Source organism: Notamacropus eugenii, chromosome 1, assembly GCF_028372415.1.
Source record: "Notamacropus eugenii isolate mMacEug1 chromosome 1, mMacEug1.pri_v2, whole genome shotgun sequence".
Taxonomy (NCBI): domain Eukaryota; kingdom Metazoa; phylum Chordata; class Mammalia; order Diprotodontia; family Macropodidae; genus Notamacropus; species Notamacropus eugenii.
The window spans coordinates 455,620,450-455,634,031 of NC_092872.1; the positions used below are offsets into that span (position 1 = coordinate 455,620,450).

At 38.6% G+C, this 13,582-nt stretch overlaps 1 long non-coding RNA gene across 1 annotated transcript in view; it reads left to right on the forward strand.

Moving 5' to 3' along the window:
- LOC140519242 (uncharacterized) overlaps nt 1-13,582 on the forward strand; it is a 185,921-nt gene that overhangs the window by 132,598 nt on the left and 39,741 nt on the right. The gene's annotated exons all lie outside the window — the stretch shown is intronic.

A 13,582-nucleotide genomic window follows, 5' to 3' on the forward strand; every position in this document is an offset into this window, starting at 1 on the left:
GTGTGATATTAAAACTGCTCACAAAATGGAGGCTTGACTGGCCAGGTTTTCGTTGATAAATTAGTGCTCCTAATTATTTGATCACAGCTTTGCGGTAATTTGGTTAAAACAGCTGACAAGCTGTCAAGGAAGAGGAATTGGATGGAGAAAGGAGAATTTAGGGATAAATCAATAACAAAACAACAGTAATAGTAATGACAATAATGTCACTTACTATAATATTTGAAGAGGAAGTTATGGAAGCAATCAAAGCCAGACCCAACCGGAAAGCTGCAGGTCCTGGTTTCCCAAAGAATTTTTGGTTTAGGAAGCATATGGCAACACACAGATCTGCAGCAGCGGTGCTGCCTGCAAATCCTATCTCAGTCCTGAGAAGCACCGTTTGTTCCCTCTTTTACCAAAAAGTGCTGGACTGTTGATCATCGAATGTGACCCTAGATGATCTGAGTTTAGATTCTGCCACTTTTAGGTGATTGGGGTCCTATTATGTCACATCTCTGAGCACTAGTTTCCTCATTTCTAAAACTGAAATAAGAATATTTGTACTATCTACCATTGTGAGTTTTTACCACCACCACCACCACCACCACCATCACCACCACCACTACCACCACCATCGTCATCATCACCATTATTTCAATTTCCATCAAGAAATAGTTAGACTTTATATTACCTTTTCAGATTTTCAATATACTTTACAAATATGATCCTCACAAAAAACCTGGGAGGTAAATGTTATTATTATCCTCAAATGAAAAACTGAGACAGATAGAGGAAAAGTGATTTGTCTAGGGTCACATAGTTAAGAAATGTCTGAGGTAAGGTTGGAACTCAGGTCTTCCTGACTCCAAGTCTGATGATCTATGTTCCCTGTACTACTCCATGATATCCATTTTGGTGAGCATTCTACCTGCAATTCAGAGTGAATGAAGAACAGAAAAAGCACCTGAAATTACCAAAAGCAAGAGCTGATCCAATTATCAGTCAATTAATAATAATAGCTAACATTTATGTAACACCTACTATGTGCCAGGCACTATTCTCAGCACTTTGCAAATATTCATTTAATCCTGACAACAACCCTGGGAAGCACATGTTATTATTATCCCCATTTTACAATGAAGATACTGAAGCAAACAGAGGTTACATGATTTGCCCAAGGTCGCTCAGCTAGAAATTGTCTGAGTCTGAATTTGAACTCAGGTCCTCCTAACCCCAGACCTGGAACTCTATCCACTGTGCCACCTAGCTACCTTTAAAATAAATGTGAATAAGAATGTCTTATTCTGATGACCAAATAACTTACACTGATCACCAAACAAATTTGACTCAGTTGATCAGTTATAGTCATTAGAGATTTTCTGTTTTTATAATATCAGCAAGCAGTAAAAAAGGCAATTATGATATTGACCAACAGAGTGGGACAGTAGATAAAGAAATGGCCTAGAAGTCAGGAATATCTGGATTTAAGTCCCACATTTTTAGATCATGCCTGCCACTGGCATCCCCAACTGCTGAAATGCATTCACATGAGATAGCTACATGATCTGAAGCCATTGGCACTATGAAGTTTCTTTGAAGTCCCTTCAGTAAGAATGTGGAGAATGATGTTTCTAGTGAGGAAGACTACTCTAGTAGGGGAAAAAGCCAGCATGGAATTGTTTTGGAGAATCTAGGTCTAATTCTTGGGTTATCAAATTTGTTATCTTCCTCTCTCCCTCCCTCCCTCCCTCTCTCTCTTCCTCCCTTCCTCCCTCCCTTCCTTCCTTCCTATTGCTGCTTGGCACAGAAGCTTTAACATGCTCCGTTTGCAACCTGAGCTACTTCATTTCTCCTTAGGCAGTCTGTGGTCTGTCATTCCCAGCTTCTAGCTCCCAGAGGTTCACACTGGTGCTGGACTTAGGGTGATAGTCAATCAGCTTTGTAGTCCTACTATAGCTCAGAACTTCTGAGCTTAAGGGATCCAAAGGCCTCAGCTTCCCCCAATAGCAGGGATTCCAGGTATGTGCCACCATGTATGACCATTTTCTACTTTTTGATGCCTTATCTCCTTTTGCATCTCCTTATAGACTCTGAGTTGGAGGGTGCTTCCTAGGTGATCCAGCCCAACCTGTACCTGCTTTTTGGATATGCCTGGCAAGTGGTCAGTGTCTACCTGAAGAACTTCAGCAATAGGAAACTTTCTACCTCTTGGGCAGACCATGGCATATCTGTTGTTACTGTTCAGTCACTTTTCAGTCCTGTCTGACTCTTCATGACCTCATTTGGAGTTTTCTTGGCAAAGATACTGGAGTGATTTGCCATTTCCTTCTCCGGTTATTTTATAGATGAGGAACTGAGGCAAAAAGGATTAAGTGACTTGCCCAGGGTCATATATCTGGTAAGTATCTGAGGCTGGATTTGAACTCAGGAAGATGAATCTTCCTGATTCCCAGGCCAGTGATCTATCCATTGTGGCACCTAGTTGCCCATTGCATATCTAGACAGATCTAAATGTCAGGAAGTTTTGTTTTTTTTATATTAAATCTAAACTTACCTTTCTGCAATACTTTTTGGGACCAAGCAAAACAAATTAAATCTCTCTTCCACATGACAGTGCCACATAATGCATTGAAAAGAGCCTAGGCTTGGGATTCAGCAGACCTAAATTTTAGTCCAAGTTGTCATATAGTAGCCCTGTGATCTTGGGCATCATTTCACTTCATTGGAGTCTGTGTTCTTACTTATGAAATGGGAATAATGGTTCCTGCTTCACATGTTGTAAGAATTAAGTACTTCAGAAAAAAAGTGTTGTCTAGATACAAAGTATAAAATAATAGGAATTAAGTGCACATAACAGCTGATGTATATCCCTTTGACGTTTAAAAAGTGCTTTGTTGACCTGATCTCATTTGATATTTACAATTATCCTGGGAGGAAGGTACCATACGTATTTTTATCTCCATTTTATAGATCAGGAAACTAAGACCAAAGAAGTTGACTTGTCCATGGTAGCATATATGTTGTAAGAGATGGGACCCCAATCCACACTATCTTCTTTCCAAATCTAGTACTCCTACCGGAATGAAGCTCTGTACTAGAAGATCTGTAAGATTTCTTCCCAACCAGTATTCTATGAGTAAAGGAATAATCTATTCTTCACTGGGATAGTGAATTTAATTACATTCATTTTTCTCCTCACTACCTTTTCTTTCAGATTCTTTGTGACTCTTTCAGATTTGCCCCATCTCTTGTATCCTGAAAGAAAGTTCTTTTTTTCTGCTCTTGTGTCAGGAATGCATGACCCCTCCTCTAGCTAATTGTATGTAGGATCACAGGAACTAGAGTTGGAAAGGAATGAGATCATCATCCAAGTGTCTCATTTAGCAGATAAGAAAAGACAAATGACTTACCCAAGGACATAGTAGTAAGGAGCAGAGTCCAAATTCAAAGCAAAAGGAACCCTAGAGGCCATTAAGTCCAGCCCTTTCATTTTACAGATGAGGAAACTGAAGCAGACAGAGGTTACTTGCAAGTGACTTACCCAGGGTCACACAGCTAATATCTGAAGCAAGATTTGAGCTGAGGTCTTCACAACTCCAATCGAAGTACTCAATCCATTGTACTGCCTTACCATTTAGGCGTTTTGACTCCCTCTCAACCCCCAAAACCAGTTTTCTTTTGCATACATCCTGCTACCTAGGAAACAGAAGGGAAAAATCTCCAAGGAATGAATTCCAGTAGTAGACTTTCAGGCAACCTCAGGGTGTGGAATGTGGAAAAGGGATATTTTTTTAGGTGAATGTGGCCTCTTCCAGTGCCCTTGAATGGCATTAGATCAGCACTTGTCAATACTACTTGTGTCTATTGGTTAAGTGCCCTTGAGATGGGGAAGCTTTCAAAACGAGGAGGGATTCTTTGCCCATTTAAAATCCCCCTGAATGAAGCCCTTTTGAGAAGCAAAGCTCTTGGTTACCCTTCCCCTGTCTGATGAACTCTTATGCATTCTTCATGGTCCAACTGAATGCCAACTTTCCCATGAAGCCTTCCTGATTTCCTCCTTTCTCTCCTCTCTTCCCTTGGTAGGAAGTGATTGCTAATTCCTCTGAATCCCCATCATGAATTGTTTATTCATCTCTTGTGTATATCTCATTATCTTGTGTTAGAGTTATCGGTGCATGTTTTGTCTCCCTTTATGTAGATTCTTGAGACCCAGAACTATCTTTTAAAGATGTTTTATTGCTGCCATTTATTTTTTACATCAGAACCATTTAATTTCTCCCTCCTCCCACAAAGATTGAATCCTCCCTTGTGACAGAGAAAAATATTTAAGCAAAAGCATCTATCATGATTACATCTGATGATGTATACAATATTCTCTCCTGGTGGTCCTCCACCTCTCTGCTGTGATGAGATAGATATATTTCACTATCAGAAGAACTGTATTTTACTAATTTTACTATTCTTGACCCTAGGGTCCATCATCAACATTGTGCTCATTGCTCATTCACACAAGGTATCAATAAATATTTGTTTAATAGAATTGGGAGATGAAAGACCTTCTTATATCTGGAGATGGAGACCTTTTCCTGTTTGTTTTTTTAATGTATTTAACTTCATGAAAGATTAGGACAGAGATGTCTCTAAGGAACTGAAATTAAAGTAATCACACTGGTCCCCATGTTTGTGAAGGGAGTTATCTTTATCCTCCTGTTGTAACTGCATAAACTTATCATCTGAATAGTGGCCCCTGAAGGCAAGAGGTGGAGGAGATGGAGTTGACTTCACAGAGATAGGAAGCTCAGAGGCTCAGTAAGTCCACAAATCCATGGGAAATATTATGTCTGTTTCCTCTTTAAGAGTACTTTATTTTCCCTTTGAAGTTGCTCTTGGAATGGTCAATGTTGGAAGGGTTATGGAAAGACTGGAGCATTAATACATTATTGGTGGAGCTTGTTGGTGATTTGAAATTATTCTCAGAAAATGATTAAAATATCCATGCCCTTTGACCAGCGATCCCCATGTTAGGTATATACCTTAAGGAGGTCAAAGATACAAAGTTTCTCTTATACACCAAAACATTATAGCAGCGTTTTTGTGGGAGTAAAGAACTGGAAATAAAATAGATACCCATCTACTGCAGAAATGGCTGAACAAATGGAGGTTCAAAACTGTAATGGAATATTACTGCATCATGAGAAACTGGAAATATAGGAAGGCTAATATGAAATAATATGAGAGGCAAGCAGAACCAGGAAGATAAAGTACAGTAGAGTTGTCAAACTCAAATAGAATCCTCTGATTCTAAATTGTCCATAAACAGCCCTGCAGGCTACCTAGTGACTTAGAAGACCACATATGAACATTATCTGTGTTCCACTGCATTTTAAAATTTTGTTAATTACATTTTCATCTGGTTCTGTGCACTCTGGTGTGTTGTTGGACACGGGGTTACCTGGAGTATGGCATCTCAAATGTCCACGGTGACTACAAAAATATAAATGGGAAGAACAAAAAGCAACAGCAAAATGTAATTGAATAGTTGGTATAATTGGTATATAATTGGTATAAATTATCAAGCTTGACCCCAAAGAAGAGAGAAGCACTTGACTGTTCTTTGCAGAGGTGGGAGACTATGGGTATAGAACATTGCATATACCATCAGATTTAGTTGATATTTTATTTAGTTTTGCTGAATTCATTTTTCCTTCTCTTTTTATTATTTTTTCCCAATTACCAAGCATTTATTTTCTCTTCCTCCCACATCCTCCCAATTGAACAATAATAAAGAAAAGAAAAAAATAAACTCCTCCTAACAAATATGCATAGCCAAAGCAAAACAAATTCTCACAATGATCAAGTCCGAAAATGTATGTGTCATTCTGTATTTTAAGTCCATCACCTCTCTAGAAGGAAGTGAGTGACTCTTTTTAAAAAATTTTTTGTTACAAGGTATGGCTCTCTGGGGAAGAGAGTGAAGAGGGATGGAATGATGTAAAAGCAAAAGTTATCAGTACAATTAAAACAGTTATCCTTGTTGCTCATCTTAGTCAGCTTTTCCTTAGATTCATATGTATTCTAGCTCTGTCTGTGATCCTAAAATTGTATGTGTGTGTGTGTGTGTGTGTGTGTGTATGTGTGTGAAAACAGAGACATATATAACATGATTTGCCCTGAATTCTTTTAGGAACTGTCCTGGTTTGGGACTCTCCATATTGGTGGCTTCAGAGAATTTTTAAAATCATCTAATCCCAGGATCATTCAATGTCAAAATTGGAAGGATTATTTAATTTTAGAGATTTTAGAGATCCTATAGTTCTTCATTTTTACAATGAGGGAACCAAGTTCTAGAAAGAAGAAGCTTGTCCAAGGTCACATTTCTAGTTAGTGACCCCTGACTCACAGCCCTTAACTCTTTCATGATATCACAAGGGAACATGTATGCTATTGCCTTGACTCTGGGCCATTCTTTGGAGCTGGCTATAGACAGCTTCCTTGGTGTTCAACTTTCCTCCTCCCTGGTCATCTCCTGCCTCGGCCTATGGAGGCCACATGAAGTCTCCATCTAGTTGTAGGGTCACACCTTTTACTTTTTAACCCTTTCTCTCCAGAACTTTCTTCAGCTATCCCCCAAGACGCTAAGCTTTTCTTCTCTCCTTTTATTCCTTTGTCTTAGTGATGATTGACTCTCTGTAAAGAGGTTTGTGATCTTTGTATTAGGGATGCTATATAAAAATGAATTGTATTGTTTGTATGGCTGTCACTGCTGACTCCTCCTTGCTGAAATTGACTGTAACAAGTGGTTGGGGTTTTCACTGGAGGGCAATTTATATTTATTTAAGCTGCCACCAACTCCTTATTTAGTTTGCATAAACTACTCAGGACAGAGAAGGAATCTCTCTGGACCCTCTTTATCTTATAAAACTGTAGAGTGTTATGGAGGGTGGATCGCTCTTCTGGTGGACTCCTCTCTCATCCCTTTTAACTATGAATAATCAGTCACTGGGATAGAGGGATTAAAAAATAGATTTATTGCTATTTCTACAGCTCAGAACTAGGGGATAAGTAAACACAACAACAGATGTATAGGAATATAAGTAGGAACACTATTTTATAATAACATAGAAAGAAACACATTTATGTACTGGAAACCATGAAAAATAACTCTTATTAGGTGATTTAACATTTATTTCTCCTTATATACAGTTAAGTTTCTAGCCAGAGAACAAAGACATTCGTGTCTCTTTTGGTTCTTGTGAAAGGCCTCCTTAAAGCCCCTTGTAAGCTATCTGGATGATGGGTTTATTTAGCTCATGTCTGTTACAGTGGAGAACGGTGGCCCTCATTAGTGTCAATGTGTAGGTAACTTGTCTATATAATCTCTTTTTCATGCATGGATTTCTAGAAAATGTATTTTGATTTTCTTTCACTGTCACACATATGTTATCCTGTGTATGTTATCCCATCTTGGTTCTGGTGAAATCTGTATTAGGTCTAAACCAGGAAAATATGTTGTACTTGACTCACATTTCTAGCTCTTCATTTTCATTCCCCTCAAAACCAAGCCCAGAAAGGATGCTTCCAGCTAGCATTTCAGGTCTAGGTTGTGTCTCTTTTGGTAGCACTTAGCCCTTATTCATGGCAACACTTAATAAATCCTTTTCTATGATGATGGTGAAACCCTATTTGGAAAAGATCAGTGCCTTTGATTATCTTTTCCTGAATTGTATTGATTGCATGGTTGAACTGATTTATCTATAAGCAATTAATTGGTGGTACCACAGTAAAAAAAAAATGATTCAATGACGACATAGTAGTAGATGCCATGGTCACAGGGGAATAGCCACGGACTACGAAAATGGTGATGTAAGTGATTTAGGATAGATTGGTTGATTAAGTAGATAGAGGGCTAGGTTGAAATTTAAAGAGGTCTAGTTCACATTCTGTCCCCCTAAACACACACACATATACATGCATGCATGTACACACCTCAGTTATGTGACCATGGGCAAGTAATTTAATTTTTCTAAGTCTGTTACCTTTTCTATAAAATAATATTGTAGATAATACCCATAGTATCCTCATAGGATTGTTGTGGGTTACAATGATATAATGCCAATAAAGTGCTTTGCAAACTGTAAAGAGCTCAGTGAATGTCAATTATTGTGGTCATCATTAATATAATTATTAAGCATGCCCTCTGGTAATTTGGGGGAAACTAAGGACAGTTGGAGCATAGCTTGTTTATGGCTTTATTTTGACAGTTTCTAGTTGAATAGACCATTTTTGGACTTTTGTTGCAAATGTTCATTTTCCCCAGTTTGTGTAGTATCCGTACAGCAACTTATTGGAGAGAGAGAGAGAGAGAGAGAGAGAGAGAGAGAGAGAGAGAGAGAGAGAAGAAAATCAGTGAGTAAGTGAGATATTCTGACTACAAACCAATAACTAGTTTGGCTGATTTTTTTCCCACTGAATTGAACAATTTTTGGCTGAGTCTACTGTTTATTTTGGCATCAGGCAGACCAGTCTTAGTCTCTAAGCCTTTGACCTATTCCAATCTAGAGTTTGAAAATTTGACTTGGGAATTGCATGATTTTTAACGGAGTTTTGAATTGAAGGTCTGTGTAGACCTAAGGCATCCTAGATACAGATAGCTTTCCGGGCTCTTCTATTCTTTTGTGCATGACTTGGATAACATCCCAGCATCCCCCAGGAGCAGGAGCCGTGTGACGACTCTTGTGCTCTAGTTACACCCTCAATGGCATTTCATCTTCAGAAAATGATCTGAATATGATCACAGGTGCACAGAATTTCTCCCAGATGATAAAGATGGATTTGGCAATATTGGGAAGTGTAAAGGGTGAGATGGGATCTTTGGCTGAAATATTACTAAATCATAGTTCTGCGTGTGTGTATGTGTACACATCATGTGCAAATGTCTGGGTAATCACATCTTCTGTGTGGACAGTTGTGCTTTAGCGATGTTGAATTTCTGTGCACTAGTTATCACTTCTTATCTTTTGCGGTGCCCCTGAGCAAACTTCATTGTGATACAATATTAAGGACTGCATAATTAGCCACCTTAATGATTTTTTTCAAGATGGGTAGGCAGTATTTGTCTTTCTTCAGAGGAAACCATTTCTCTAATAGTAATCTGTGAGAAGCTACAGAAGGAAACAATGAGCAGAAAAATCTGGAAATATATGAAGATATATGTGCATATATTGGACATTAGCACTATATACTAAGCATATTGGGAATATGCTTCAAAATATTTCAAACATTGTTGACCTTTGTTATATAATACTGGGCTCAGGGAAACATATTTGCATAGATTTAGTAATATAATGTAAATAACTGCGTAGGACAGTGTGTATTTTTCCTTAAGATGCAGTATTATAAGCAAGACATTAAATTATGCCTATCAGACAAAGCAGCCGGATCTCTACATTTTTTTATAGCACATTCTATTGGGAAGACATCTCTGCTTCTAAAAAGCACATGCATTAGCTGCCTGATTCATGTGGTGACATGTGGCATATCCAAATGTGTTATGGATCTCTCAGGAATAAAAACAACATAGCAAAATCATCACCTTGGGATGTTCATTGAGTGAATATTTTACAGACACACTCCTTTTATATTTATACAATAATTTAGGGTTATGACCATTTTTTTAGCAGTGTTGGCAGTTTTTCTTTTTTATAATGGTATTATATTTGTGAGCCTATTAAGTGCATATGGGATAAACTACCGAAAAAAGTATTTTTCATAATTCCTCAGGGTGCCAGTAGCAAAAAAAAAAATATTGACATAGAAAATGTTAATAAAAGGTCAAGCAGAACTCTCCAGTGTTTATCATGATTGTAGTGGCAGGGGAAGGTGTTTGTGAATTGTATATTGAGGAGATCCTTAGATTTCTGGAACCCCCCAGGAGGGAAACAGCACCTAGCAGCTCTTATGCAAGGGGGCTGATGCCAAGTGGGAGTTCAAGCTTTTCACAGATAATCGGAACTACTCCTTGCTTTGACCTCCTCATTCTCTCCCTTCTCACTGAAACCAAACTGAATTTGTAGCAGCTCATTTGAACCCCTGAAGAAGTCGGCCTTGAAGCAATTGTTGCTTTTGGGTAGTCTTGGAATTTGTAGAGATTGAAAAGATTATTCTTACAGATGTGTGGGCAGCTGGGAGCCTCTGGGTAAGGCACAGAGGAGGATGAGGGATGTGGAAACATGGGTGCTATGTGCTCCTGCATTCATAGGATTGGAACCTGGCCGGGCCATATTGCTTTTTCTCCTCTGCTTCTCTTTCTCCCTAGGGTGAAGACAAAGCTGCTGTAAGTTACCCTTGGCCAGAAAATATTTACAAAGAACTTTGGGGAAGAAAGAGATCAAAAGACACTACTGGGGTTGCCACTGGCAGGGGTAAATTTTACTTCCCCAAATACGGTGAGGTTAAAGAATATTTCCTCTGTGTTAGAGGAGAGTAAGTTGGGTAAATGAGGAATTTTGTTCTTTCAGGGCCTCTCTTTCCATTTTTTTTTTTTTTTTTGCCAAAAACTTGTAAAATGCAAAAATAGAACATGGCTACTCTGGGAGCCTGCTCAGAGGCAGCTGCTGCTCACTATGCCCCAGTCATATATATATCATTATACCTTGATCCTATGCACTGTGATCCCAACCAGCCCCAAATTAAATGTCCTCAAATAGAAATGTGTTTTCTGTACAAAAGTGGACATAAAAGCCATTTTCTTGAAATTGATCCAACCTGGCTCCACAGGAGCGGAAGCTTGGGCATCCAAAGTACTGGGAACAGCAGGAAATTCACTTGTACTGCCATTTGGCTGGATCCCTTGTGAGAAAGGTTGAAAACCTCGTAGGAGAACTCTGGGAAATCTATAACAAATTTTCTCAGGGATCTATCTTATTGTTTAGCAATTCTCTATTGTCTCAGATTAGCATCGCATTTCATATTTCTTTTTTCACAAGTGACAGCATCGGGGTAATCAGAGCCTAGCTCCTGTTATCTAAATGAAAGGAATGACTTTTGAGAGGATACTGACGTGCACAGTAGATGCATTGGGAACCGTGTGCTTCAGACCTAGTCTTGCCAGTTCTATCAGAACCGAGGAAGGAGACAGACATGGGTGTCTGCAGATGGTATTTTCAGTCATGCTACTGGGAAGAGTTGGGGGTTGGGCAATGTGAGTCCCCAAATATTTTTAGTTGTAAATTATTAATTTCTATTCCACTCTGAATACAACAGACACCTAAATGTCACTGGGCTTGCTTTTTATTTTTGGCTTAGATTTGTTCCCTGGTGAGAAATGAGCCCTCTCTGAGCTTTCTGTTGCATAATGGGATTGGACCTGTCATTTGTTCCCAAGGAGGAACCTGGGGTAATAAGGTCTTGCCTTAATATAAGGTGTGAGACCTTATTGGCAGGTGACAAGACGAGATTTGGCTGGCTAGATTTCCAGAAATGATGGATACATTCCAATACACTGGAGACCATCATGATTGTGGGGGATGAAACAAGAATTTCCCATCTTTGTGGTTTGTGCTCTATTCTTCCTTACCCAAGATTTCCCTGGAGAGACTTGGAGATTAGAACTCAACTCCTTTGGGTCAAGTGGGAAAATGTTTGTATTTTAAATGGTCCACACTCAACAATGTGTGTGTGTGTGTGTGTATGTGTGTGTGTTGTATGTGTTGGGTGATGGGTGTGTTGGAAGTTGAGAGACCATTTGGCAATATATTCCAGGTTAACTTCAGTAAACTATTCAATGTGTCCAAAGTTCGAATATAACCTTTTCTCCCTGTTCCAGCCTTTTCTTTGAATTCTTTCAGTACTTACAGTCTGAACTCTCTCACTCTACATTTTCATATCAATTTAATAATAATATCTAATATTATAAAGCATTGACTATGTGCCAGACACTTTACAATGATTATCTCATTTGATCTTCATAACAACCCCGAGAGATACAATGCTGTTATCACTCCCATTTTACAGAAAAGGAAACTGAGGCAAACAAGGGTTAATAATTTGCCCATGCTTACAAAGCTAGGAAGTATTTGAGGCCAGATCTGAACTCAGGTCTTCTGACTCCAGGCTCAGTGCTCTATCCACTGTGCCACTTAGCTGCCTCAATTTACTTAAACATTTCAAAGATCTATGATATTTGCCAGTGGACACTCCCTCCACCAATGTAAATTGAAGCACTCTTGTCACCTGAAGCCATCCTAGTGATGGTCTTCTCTAAATATAGCTAGCTGGTCCTTGGATGACAGGCATACATCATCTGCCTTTACTCAAAACCCCTTCAGGCTGACAGGACATGATGTACTGGCATAGTCTTTCAGGACCTGAGATGATGCAAATCATGCAGAAATATCCAAGGACTTTATTAAAGGACTTTTATTGTTCTCTAATTATTATACATGTATGTGTCTTCTGTCTCCAATTAGATTGTAACCTCTTTGAAGGTAAGGATCATTTCTTCTCCTTTCTCTATTTCTCCAGTAGTTTAGGGTGTGTAGTAGAGGCTCAGGAAATACTTGATGAGGGATTAATTTAGCTGCCTTTCTGATACTTTCTGCAATGACAGTCCAAAAGTATAATCTCATCAAACTCCACTGTATAGCTTTTAGGAATAAGGAGCTGATGGTCCTACTGTATTCTACTCAGGTCAGGCCACAGCTGGAACATTGTGTTCAGATCTAGATTTCACAGTTTAAAAAGGACTTTAATGAACTGGAATGTCTCTCCAGAAAAGGACAGTTAGGAGGGTAAAGACCTGTAAATTCATGTTATCTGGGGATTGTTTGAAGGAATTGGAGTGTTGAGCTTCAAGAGAAGATTAGGGGGACATGAGACTGATGATGTTAAGGACCTGGAAGAAAGAATAGATTTTTTTTTTCTAATTGGCCCCACAAGGCAGAATTAGGAACAGTGGGTAGAAGTTCAACAAAGCAGATTCAGGCTTGATATAAGGAAACACTTGTGAATAATTAATTATAAAAAAAAAATAGTTATCAAAAATGGAATGGGATGCCTCCAGAGGAGGTATGTTCACCTTTCTTGGAGAACTTCTTCAAAAGAGCATTTGTCAGGTATATTGTAGAGAGGATTCTTGCTCAGTAATGGAGTGGATTCAGATCATAGATTTAGAATGAGAAGATACTCTAGTTTTCTAGTTGAAAGCTCTTATTTTGCAGATGAGGAAACTGAGAATTTAAATGACAAACCTAGGGTCATGGAGTTATTAAAGTATCAGATTTGGGATTTGAAACCAAGTCTGACTAGTAGTTTTTCCATAAAACAAGGCTTTTTTAGTCCATGAGGTCCCTTTCAACTCTGAAATTCTTTGATTCTGTGGTTTTTAAAAAAGTCAATTAACTAACTATCTCACAGGGTTATTGTAAGGATCAAATGAGGTAAACATATGTAAAGTGCTTTGCAAACCTTAAAGCACTCTCTAATTGTTAGCTATAAATGTTAGCTAACTGGTTTGAGGGAGAGATTTCCTGGTTTGCAATGAGCCATGTGTTCAATGGGGTTAAATATAGTAAAGGCGATGATTGGTATTGAAGCAATAAGA